The sequence below is a fragment of the Coregonus clupeaformis genome, chromosome 20 (assembly GCF_020615455.1).
Source record: "Coregonus clupeaformis isolate EN_2021a chromosome 20, ASM2061545v1, whole genome shotgun sequence".
Lineage (NCBI taxonomy): Eukaryota > Metazoa > Chordata > Actinopteri > Salmoniformes > Salmonidae > Coregonus > Coregonus clupeaformis.
In genome coordinates this window covers 36,740,020-36,754,733 of record NC_059211.1, presented here as the reverse complement: position 1 = coordinate 36,754,733, position 14,714 = coordinate 36,740,020, and positions in this window count along the sequence as shown.

The following is a 14,714-nucleotide window of genomic DNA, read 5'->3' as shown; positions in this document are numbered from 1 at the left end:
CATTATAACTCTAACCTATATAGACCAAGGACTGACCTTCCATATCAACATTATAACTCTAACCTATACAGACCAAGGACTGACCATCCATGATATCAACATTATAACTCTAACCTATACAGACCAAGGACTGATCATCCATGATATCAACATTATAACTCTAACCTATACAGACCAAGGACTGACCATCCATGATATCAACATTATAACTATATCCTATACAGACCAAGGACTGACCATCCATGATATCAACATTATAACTCTAACCTATACAGACCAAGGACTGACCATCCATGATATCAACAATATAACTCTAACCTATATAGACCAAGGACTGACCTTCCATATCAACATTATAACTCTAACCTATACAGACCAAGGACTGACCATCCATGATATCAACATTATAACTCTAACCTATACAGACCAAGGACTGATCATCCATGATATCAACATTATAACTCTAACCTGTATAGACCAAGGACTGACCTTCCATATCAACATTATAAATCTAACCTATACAGACCAAGGACTGATCATCCATGATATCAACATTATAACTCTAACCTAAACAGACCGAGGACTGACCATCCATGATATCAACATTATAACTCTATCCTATAGAGACCAAGGACTGACCATCCATGATATCAACATTATAACTCTAACATATACAGACCAAGGACTGACCATCCATGATATCAACATTATAACTCTAACCTATATAGACCAAGGACTGACCTTCCATATCAACATTATAACTCTAACCTATACAGACCAAGGACTGACCATCCATGATATCAACATTATAACTCTAACCTATACAGACCGAGGACTGATCATCCATGATATCAACATTATAACTCTAACCTAAACAGACAGAAGACTGACCATCCATGATATCAACATTATAACTCTATCCTATACAGACCAAGGACTGACCATCCATGATATCAACATTATAACTCTAATCTATACAAACCAAGGACTGACCATCCATGATATCAACAGTATAACTCTAACCTATATAGACCAAGGACTGACCTTCCATATCAACATTATAACTCTAACCTATACAGACCAAGGACTGACCATCCATGATATCAACATTATAACTCTAACCTACACAGACCAATGACTGATCATCCATGATATCAACATTATAACTCTAACCTATACAGACCAAGGACTGACCATCCATGATATCAACATCATAACTCTCCACCTATACAGACCAAGGACTGACCATCCATGATGTCAACATTATAACTCTAACCTATACAGACCAAGGACTGACCATCCATGATATCACCATTATAACTCTAACCTATACAGACCGAGGACTGACCATCCATGATATCAACATTATAACTCTAACCTATAAAGACCGAGGACTGATCATCCATGATATCAACATTATAACTCTAACCTAAACAGACCGAGGACTAACCATCCATGATATCAACATTATAACTATATCCTATACAGACCAAGGACTGACCATCCATGATGTCAACATTATAACTATAACCTATACAGACCAAGGACTGACCATCCATGATATCAACAATATAACCCTAACCTATACAAACCAAGGACTGACCATCCATCATATCAACATTATAACTCTAACCTATACAAACCAAGGACTGACCATCCATGATATCAACATTATAACTCTAACCTATACAGACGCAGGACTGACCATCCATGATATCAATATTATAGCTCTAACCTATACAGACCAAGGACTGACCATCCATGATATCAACATTATAGCTCTAACCTATACAAACCAAGGACTGACCATCCAGGATATCAATATTATAACTCCAGTCTTTACAGACCGAGGACTGACCATCCATGATATCAACATTATAACTCTAACCTATACAGACCAAGGACTGACAATCCATGATATCAACATTATAACTCTAACCTATACAAACCAAGGACTGACAATCCATGATATCAACATTATAACTCTAACCTTTACAAACCAAGGACTGACCATCCATGGTATCAACATTATAACTCTAACCTATATAGACCAAGGACTTACCATCCAGGATATCAATTTTATAACTCCAGTCTATACAGACCAGGACTGACCATCCAAGATACCTACATTATAACTCTTACCTATACAGACCAAGGACTGACCATCCATGATATCAACATTATAACTCTAACCTATACAGACCAAGGACTGACAATCCGGGATATCAACATGATAACTCTAACCTATACAGACCAAGGACTGACCATCCATGATATGAACATTATAACTCTAACAGTACTGACAATCAATGATATCAACATTATAACTCTAACCTATACAGACCAAGGACTGACCATCCATGATATCAACATTATAACTCTAACCTATACAATCCAAGGACTGACCATACATGATATCAACATTATAACTCTAACCTTTACAGACCAAGGACTGGCCATCCATGATATCAATATTATTGCTCTAACCTATACAGACCAAGGACTGACCATCCATGATATCAACATTATAGCTCTAACCTATACAAACCAAGGACTGACCATCCAGGATATCATTATTATAACTCCAGTCTTTACAGACCAAGGACTGACCATCCATGACATCAACATTATAACTCTAACCTATACAGACCGAGGACTGACCATCCATGATATCAACATTATAACTCTAACCTATACAGACCAAGGACTGACCATCCATGATATCAACATTATAACTCTAACCTATACAAACCAAGGACTGACCATCCATGATATCAACATTATATCTCTAACCTTTACAAACCAAGGACTGACCATCCATGATATCTACATTATAACTCTAACCTATACAGACCAAGGACTGACCATCCATGATATCAAAATTTGCACGCATGACTTACAGTCATGCGTGCATACATTTTTGTGTATTTTGTGTATGGGTGGTCCCGGGGATCGAACCCACTACCTTGGCGTTACAAGCGCTGTGCTCTACCAGCTGAGCTACAGAGGATCAACATTACAACTCAACCCTATATAGACCAAGGACTGACCATCCATGACATCAACATTATAACTCTAACCTAAACAGACCAAGGACTGACCATCCATGATATCAACATTATAACTCTAACCTATACAGACAGAGGACTGATCATCCATGATATCAACATTATAACTCTAACCTATACAGACCGAGGACTGACCATCCATGATATCAACATTATAACTCTAACCTATACACACCGAGGACTGACCATCCATGATATCAACATTATAACTCTAACCTATACAGACCGAGGACTGATCATCCATGATATCAACATTATAACTCTAACCTAAACAGACCGAGGACTGACCATCCATGATATCAACATTATAACTCTATCCTATACACACCAAGGACTGACCATCCATGATATCAACATTATAACTTTAACCTATACAGACCAAGGACTGACCATCCATGATATCAACATTATAACTCTAATCTATACAAACCAAGGACTGACCATCCATGATATCAACATTATAACTTTAACCTATACAGACCAAGGACTGACCATCCATGATATCAACATTATAACTCTAATCTATACAAACCAAGGACTGACCATCCATGATATCAACATTATAACTCTAACCTATATAGACCAAGGACTGACCTTCCATATCAACATTATAACTCTAACCTATACAGACCAAGGACTGACCATCCATGATATCAACATTATAACTCTAACCTATACAGACCAAGGACTGATCATCCATGATATCAACATTATAACTCTAACCTATACAGACCAAGGACTGACCATCCATGATATCAACATTATAACTATATCCTATACAGACCAAGGACTGACCATCCATGATATCAACATTATAACTCTAACCTATACAGACCAAGGACTGACCATCCATGATATCAACATTATAACTCTAACCTATATAGACCAAGGACTGACCTTCCATATCAACATTATAACTCTAACCTATACAGACCAAGGACTGACCATCCATGATATCAACATTATAACTATAACCTATACAGACCAAGGACTGACCATCCATGATATCAACAATATAACTCTAACCTATACAAACCAAGGACTGACCATCCATCATATCAACATTATAACTCTAACCTATACAAACCAAGGACTGACCATCCATGATATTTACATTATAATTCCAGTCTATACAGACCAAAAACTGACCATCCATGATATCAACATTATAACTCTAACCTATACAGATCAAGGACTGACCATCCATGATATCAACATTACAACTCTAACCTATACAGACCAAGGACTGACCATCCATGATATCAACATTATAACTTTAACCTATACAGACCAAGGACTGACCATCCATGATATCCACATTACAACTCCAACCTATACAGACCAAGGATTGACCATCCATGATATCAACATTATAACTCTAACCTATACAGACCAAGGACTGACCATCCATGATATCAACATTATAACTCTAACCTATACAGACCAAGGACTGACCATCCATGATATCAACATTATAACTCTAATCTATACAAACCAAGGACTGACCATCCATGATATCAACATTATAACTCTAACCTATATAGACCAAGGACTGACCTTCCATATCAACATTATAACTCTAACCTATACAGACCAAGGACTGACCATCCATGATATCAACATTATAACTCTAACCTATACAGACCAAGGACTGATCATCCATGATATCAACATTATAACTCTAACCTATACAGACCAAGGACTGACCATCCATGATATCAACATTATAACTATATCCTATACAGACCAAGGACTGACCATCCATGATATCAACATTATAACTCTAACCTATACAGACCAAGGACTGACCATCCATGATATCAACATTATAACTCTAACCTATATAGACCAAGGACTGACCTTCCATATCAACATTATAACTCTAACCTATACAGACCAAGGACTGACCATCCATGATATCAACATTATAACTCTAACCTATACAGACCAAGGACTGATCATCCATGATATCAACATTATAACTCTTACCTATACAGACCAAGGACTGACCATCCATGATATCAACATTATAACTCTAACCTATACACACCGAGGACTGACCATCCATGATATCAACATTATAACTCTAACCTATACAGACCGAGGACTGATCATCCATGATATCAACATTATAACTCTAACCTAAACAGACCGAAGACTGACCATCCATGATATCAACATTATAACTATATCCTATACACACCAAGGACTGACCATCCATGATATCAACATTGTAACTCTAACCTATACAGACCAAGGACTGACCATCCATGATATCAATATTATAACTCTATCCTATACAGACCAAGGACTGACCATCCATGATATCAACATTATAACTTTAACCTATACAGACCAAGGACTGACCATCCATGATATCAACATTATAACTCTAATCTATACAAACCAAGGACTGACCATCCATGATATCAACATTATAACTCTAACCTATAAAGACCGAGGACTGATCATCCATGATATCAACATTATAACTCTAACCTAAACAGACCGAGGACTAACCATCCATGATATCAACATTATAACTCTATCCTATACAGACCAAGGACTGACCATCCATGATGTCAACATTATAACTATAACCTATACAGACCAAGGACTGACCATCCATGATATCAACAATATAACTCTAACCTATACAAACCAAGGACTGACCATCCATCATATCAACATTATAACTCTAACCTATACAAACCAAGGACTGACCATCCATGATATTTACATTATAATTCCAGTCTATACAGACCAAAAACTGACCATCCATGATATCAACATTATAACTCTAACCTATACAGATCAAGGACTGACCATCCATGATATCAACATTACAACTCTAACCTATACAGACCAAGGACTGACCATCCATGATATCAACATTATAACTTTAACCTATACAGACCAAGGACTGACCATCCATGATATCCACATTACAACTCCAACCTATACAGACCAAGGATTGACCATCCATGATATCAACATTATAACTTTAACCTATACAGACCAAGGACTGACCATCCATGATATCAACATTATAACTCTAACCTATACAGACCAAGGACTGACCATCCATGATATCAACATTATAACTCTAACCTATACAGACCAAGGACTGACCATCCATGATATCAACATTATACCTCTAACCTATACAGACCAAGGATTGACCATCCATGATATCAACATTATAACTTTAACCTATACAGACCAAGGACTGACCATCCATGATATCAACATTATAACTCTAACCTAAACGGACCGAGGACTGACCATCCATGATATCAACATTATAACTCTATACTATACAGACCAAGGACTGACCATCCATGATATCAACATTATACCTCTAACCTATACAGACCAAGGACTGACCATCCATGATATCAACATTATAACTCTAACCTATATAGACCAAGGACTGACCTTCCATATCAACATTATAAATCTAACCTATACAGACCAAGGACTGATCATCCATGATATCAACATTATAACTCTAACCTAAACAGACCGAGGACTGACCATCCATGATATCAACATTATAACTCTATCCTATACAGACCAAGGACTGACCATCCATGATATCAACATTATAACTCTAACATATACAGACCAAGGACTGACCATCCATGATATCAACATTATAACTCTAACCTATATAGACCAAGGACTGACCTTCCATATCAACATTATAACTCTAACCTATACAGACCAAGGACTGACCATCCATGATATCAACATTATAACTCCAACCTATACAGACCAAGGACTGATCATCCATGATATCAACATTATAACTCTTACCTATACAGACCAAGGACTGACCATCCATGATATCAACATTATAACTCTAACCTATACACACCGAGGACTGACCATCCATGATATCAACATTATAACTCTAACCTATACAGACCGAGGACTGATCATCCATGATATCAACATTATAACTCTAACCTAAACAGACAGAGGACTGACCATCCATGATATCAACATTATAACTCTATCCTATACACACCAAGGACTGACCATCCATGATATCAACATTGTAACTCTAACCTATACAGACCAAGGACTGACCATCCATGATATCAATATTATAACTCTATCCTATACAGACCAAGGACTGACCATCCATGATATCAACATTATAACTTTAACCTATACAGACCAAGGACTGACCATCCATGATAACAACATTATAACTCTAATCTATACAAACCAAGGACTGACCATCCATGATATCAAAAGTATAACTCTAACCTATATAGACCAAGGACTGACCTTCCAAATCAACATTATAACTCTAACCTATACAGACCAAGGACTGACCATCCATGATATCAACATTATAACTCTAATCTATACAGACCAATGACTGATCATCCATGATATCAACATTATAACTCTAACCTATACAGACCAAGGACTGACCATCCATGATATCAACATCATAACTCTCACCTATACAGACCAAGGACTGACCATCCATGATGTCAACATTATAACTCTAACCTATACAGACCAAGGACTGACCATCCATGATATCAACATTATAACTCTAACCTATATAGACCAAGGAATGACCATCCATGATATCAACATTATAACTCTAACCTATACAGACCAAGGACTGATCATCTATGATAACAACATTATAACTCTAAGCTATACAGACCAAGGACTGACCATCCATGATATCAACATCATAACTCTAACCTATACAGACCAAGGATTGACCATCCATGATATCAACATTATAACTCTAACCTATAAAGACCGAGGACTGATCATCCATGATATCAACATTATAACTCTAACCTAAACAGACCGAGGACTAACCATCCATGATATCAACATTATAACTATATCCTATACAGACCAAGGACTGACCATCCATGATGTCAACATTATAACTATAACCTATACAGACCAAGGACTGACCATCCATGATATCAACAATATAACCCTAACCTATACAAACCAAGGACTGACCATCCATCATATCAACATTATAACTCTAACCTATACAGACCAAGGACTGACCATCCATGATATCAACATTATACCTCTAACCTATACAGACCAAGGATTGACCATCCATGATATCAACATTATAACTTTAACCTATACAGACCAAGGACTGACCATCCATGATATCAACATTATAACTCTAACCTAAACGGACCGAGGACTGACCATCCATGATATCAACATTATAACTCTATACTATACAGACCAAGGACTGACCATCCATGATATCAACATTATACCTCTAACCTATACAGACCAAGGACTGACCATCCATGATATCAACATTATAACTCTAACCTATATGACCAAGGACTGACCTTCCATATCAACATTATAAATCTAACCTATACAGACCAAGGACTGATCATCCATGATATCAACATTATAACTCTAACCTAAACAGACCGAGGACTGACCATCCATGATATCAACATTATAACTCTATCCTATACAGACCAAGGACTGACCATCCATGATATCAACATTATAACTCTAACATATACAGACCAAGGACTGACCATCCATGATATCAACATTATAACTCTAACCTATATAGACCAAGGACTGACCTTCCATATCAACATTATAACTCTAACCTATACAGACCAAGGACTGACCATCCATGATATCAACATTATAACTCCAACCTATACAGACCAAGGACTGATCATCCATGATATCAACATTATAACTCTTACCTATACAGACCAAGGACTGACCATCCATGATATCAACATTATAACTCTAACCTATACACACCGAGGACTGACCATCCATGATATCAACATTATAACTCTAACCTATACAGACCGAGGACTGATCATCCATGATATCAACATTATAACTCTAACCTAAACAGACAGAGGACTGACCATCCATGATATCAACATTATAACTCTATCCTATACACACCAAGGACTGACCATCCATGATATCAACATTGTAACTCTAACCTATACAGACCAAGGACTGACCATCCATGATATCAATATTATAACTCTATCCTATACAGACCAAGGACTGACCATCCATGATATCAACATTATAACTTTAACCTATACAGACCAAGGACTGACCATCCATGATAACAACATTATAACTCTAATCTATACAAACCAAGGACTGACCATCCATGATATCAAAAGTATAACTCTAACCTATATAGACCAAGGACTGACCTTCCAAATCAACATTATAACTCTAACCTATACAGACCAAGGACTGACCATCCATGATATCAACATTATAACTCTAATCTATACAGACCAATGACTGATCATCCATGATATCAACATTATAACTCTAACCTATACAGACCAAGGACTGACCATCCATGATATCAACATCATAACTCTCACCTATACAGACCAAGGACTGACCATCCATGATGTCAACATTATAACTCTAACCTATACAGACCAAGGACTGACCATCCATGATATCAACATTATAACTCTAACCTATATAGACCAAGGAATGACCATCCATGATATCAACATTATAACTCTAACCTATACAGACCAAGGACTGATCATCTATGATAACAACATTATAACTCTAAGCTATACAGACCAAGGACTGACCATCCATGATATCAACATCATAACTCTAACCTATACAGACCAAGGATTGACCATCCATGATATCAACATTATAACTCTAACCTATAAAGACCGAGGACTGATCATCCATGATATCAACATTATAACTCTAACCTAAACAGACCGAGGACTAACCATCCATGATATCAACATTATAACTATATCCTATACAGACCAAGGACTGACCATCCATGATGTCAACATTATAACTATAACCTATACAGACCAAGGACTGACCATCCATGATATCAACAATATAACCCTAACCTATACAAACCAAGGACTGACCATCCATCATATCAACATTATAACTCTAACCTATACAGACCAAGGAATGACCATCCATGATATCAACATTATAACTCTAACCTATACAGACCAAGGACTGATCATCTATGATAACAACATTATAACTCTAAGCTATACAGACCAAGGACTGACCATCCATGATATCAACATCATAACTCTAACCTATACAGACCAAGGATTGACCATCCATGATATCAACATTATAACTCTAACCTATACAGACCAAGGACTGACCATCCATGATATCACCATTATAACTCTAACCTATACAGACCGAGGACTGACCATCCATGATATCAACATTATAACTCTAACCTATAAAGACAGAGGACTGATCATCCATGATATCAACATTATAACTCTAACCTAAACAGACCGAGGACTAACCATCCATGATATCAACATTATAACTATATCCTATACAGACCAAGGACTGACCATCCATGATGTCAACATTATAACTATAACCTATACAGACCAAGGACTGACCATCCATGATATCAACAATATAACCCTAACCTATACAAACCAAGGACTGACCATCCATCATATCAACATTATAACTCTAACCTATACAAACCAAGGACTGACCATCCATGATATCAACATTATAACTCTAACCTATACAGACGCAGGACTGACCATCCATGATATCAATATTATAGCTCTAACCTATACAGACCAAGGACTGACCATCCGTGATATCAACATTATAGCTCTAACCTATACAAACCAAGGACTGACCATCCAGGATATCAATATTATAACTCCAGTCTTTACAGACCGAGGACTGACCATCCATGATATCAACATTATAACTCTAACCTATACAGACCAAGGACTGACCATCCATGATATCAACATTATAACTCTAACCTATACAAACCAAGGACTGACCATCCATGATATCAACATTATAACTCTAACCTTTACAAACCAAGGACTGACCATCCATGGTATCAACAATATATCTCTAACCTATATGACCAAGGACTTACCATCCAGGATATCAATTTTATAACTCCAGTCTATACAGACCAGGACTGACCATCCAAGATACCTACATTATAACTCTTACCTATACAGACCAAGGACTGACCATCCATGATATCAACATTATAACTCTAACCTATACAGACCAAGGACTGACAATCCGGGATATCAACATGATAACTCTAACCTATACAGACCAAGGACTGACCATCCATGATATGAACATTATAACTCTAACAGTACTGACAATCAATGATATCAACATTATAACTCTAACCTATACAGACCAAGGACTGACCATCCATGATATCAACATTATAACTCTAACCTATACAATCCAAGGACTGACCATACATGATATCAACATTATAACTCTAACCTTTACAGACCAAGGACTGGCCATCCATGATTTCAATATTATTGCTCTAACCTATACAGACCAAGGACTGACCATCCAGGATATCATTATTATAACTCCAGTCTTTACAGACCAAGGACTGACCATCCATGACATCAACATTATAACTCTAACCTATACAGACCGAGGACTGACCATCCATGATATCAACATTATAACTCTAACCTATACAGACCAAGGACTGACCATCCATGATATCAACATTATAACTCTAACCTATACAGACCAAGGACTGATCATCTATGATAACAACATTATAACTCTAAGCTATACAGACCAAGGACTGACCATCCATGATATCAACATCATAACTCTAACCTATACAGACCAAGGATTGACCATCCATGATATCAACATTATAACTCTAACCTATACAGACCAAGGACTGACCATCCATGATATCACCATTATAACTCTAACCTATACAGACCGAGGACTGACCATCCATGATATCAACATTATAACTCTAACCTATAAAGACAGAGGACTGATCATCCATGATATCAACATTATAACTCTAACCTAAACAGACCGAGGACTAACCATCCATGATATCAACATTATAACTATATCCTATACAGACCAAGGACTGACCATCCATGATGTCAACATTATAACTATAACCTATACAGACCAAGGACTGACCATCCATGATATCAACAATATAACCCTAACCTATACAAACCAAGGACTGACCATCCATCATATCAACATTATAACTCTAACCTATACAAACCAAGGACTGACCATCCATGATATCAACATTATAACTCTAACCTATACAGACGCAGGACTGACCATCCATGATATCAATATTATAGCTCTAACCTATACAGACCAAGGACTGACCATCCATGATATCAACATTATAGCTCTAACCTATACAAACCAAGGACTGACCATCCAGGATATCAATATTATAACTCCAGTCTTTACAGACCGAGGACTGACCATCCATGATATCAACATTATAACTCTAACCTATACAGACCAAGGACTGACCATCCATGATATCAACATTATAACTCTAACCTATACAAACCAAGGACTGACCATCCATGATATCAACATTATAACTCTAACCTTTACAAACCAAGGACTGACCATCCATGGTATCAACAATATATCTCTAACCTATATAGACCAAGGACTTACCATCCAGGATATCAATTTTATAACTCCAGTCTATACAGACCAGGACTGACCATCCAAGATACCTACATTATAACTCTTACCTATACAGACCAAGGACTGACCATCCATGATATCAACATTATAACTCTAACCTATACAGACCAAGGACTGACAATCCGGGATATCAACATGATAACTCTAACCTATACAGACCAAGGACTGACCATCCATGATATGAACATTATAACTCTAACAGTACTGACAATCAATGATATCAACATTATAACTCTAACCTATACAGACCAAGGACTGACCATCCATGATATCAACATTATAACTCTAACCTATACAATCCAAGGACTGACCATACATGATATCAACATTATAACTCTAACCTTTACAGACCAAGGACTGGCCATCCATGATTTCAATATTATTGCTCTAACCTATACAGACCAAGGACTGACCATCCAGGATATCATTATTATAACTCCAGTCTTTACAGACCAAGGACTGACCATCCATGACATCAACATTATAACTCTAACCTATACAGACCGAGGACTGACCATCCATGATATCAACATTATAACTCTAACCTATACAGACCAAGGACTGACCATCCATGATATCAACATTATAACTCTAACCTATACAAACCAAGGACTGACCATCCATGATATCAACATTATAACTCTAACCTTTACAAACCAAGGACTGACCATCCATGATATCTACATTATAACTCTAACCTATACAGACCAAGGACTGACCATCCATGATATCAACATTTTAACTCTAACCTATACAGACCAAGGACTGACCATCCATGACATCAACATTATAACTCTATCCTATACAGACCAAGGACTGACCATCCATGATATCAACATTATAACTCTAACCTATACAGACCAAGGACTGACCATCCATGATATCAACATAATCACTCTAACCTATATAGACCAAGGACTGACCATCCAGGATATCTACATTATAACTCTAAACTATACAGACCAAGGACTGACCATCCATGATATCAACATTACAACTCTAACCTATACAAACCAAGGACTGACCATCCATGATATCAACATTATAACTCTATCCTATACAGACCAAGGACTGACCATCCATGATATCAACATTATAACTCTAACCTATACAGACCAAGGACTGACCATCCATGATATCAACATTATAACTCTAACCTATACAGACCAAGGACTGACCATCCATGATATCAATATTATAACTCTAACCCATACAGACCAAGGACTGACCATCCATGATATCAACATTATAACTCTAACCTAAACAGACCAAGGACTGACCATCCATGATATCAACATTATAACTCTAACCTATACAGACAGAGGACTGATCATCCATGATATCAACATTATACCTCTAACCTATACAGACCAAGGACTGACCATCCATGATATCAACATTAAAACTCTAACCTATACAAACCAAGGACTGACCATCCATGATATCAACATTATAACTCTAACCTATACAGACCAAGGACTGACCATCCATGATATCAATATTATTGCTCTAACCTATACAGACCAAGGACTGACCATCCATGATATCAACATTATAGCTCTAACCTATACAAACCAAGGACTGACCATCCAGGATATCATTGTTATAACTCCAGTCTTTACAGACCAAGGACTGACCATCCATGACATCTACATTATAACTCTAACCTATACAGACCAAGGACTGACCATCCGTGATATCAACATTATAACTCTAACCTATACAGACCAAGGACTGACCATCCATGATATCAACATGATAACTCTAACCTATACACACCAAGGACTGACCATCCATGATATCAACATTATAACTCCAACAGTACTGACAATCCATGATATCAACATTATAACTCTAACCTATACAGACCAAGGACTGACCATCCATGATATCAACATTTTAACTCTAACCTATACAGACCAAGGACTGACCATCCATGATATCAACATTATAACTCTAACCTATACAGACCAAGGACTGACCATCCATGATATCAACATTATATCTCTAACCTATACAGACCAAGGACTGACCATCCATGATATCAACATTATAACTCTAACCAAAAAGACAAAGGACTGACCATCC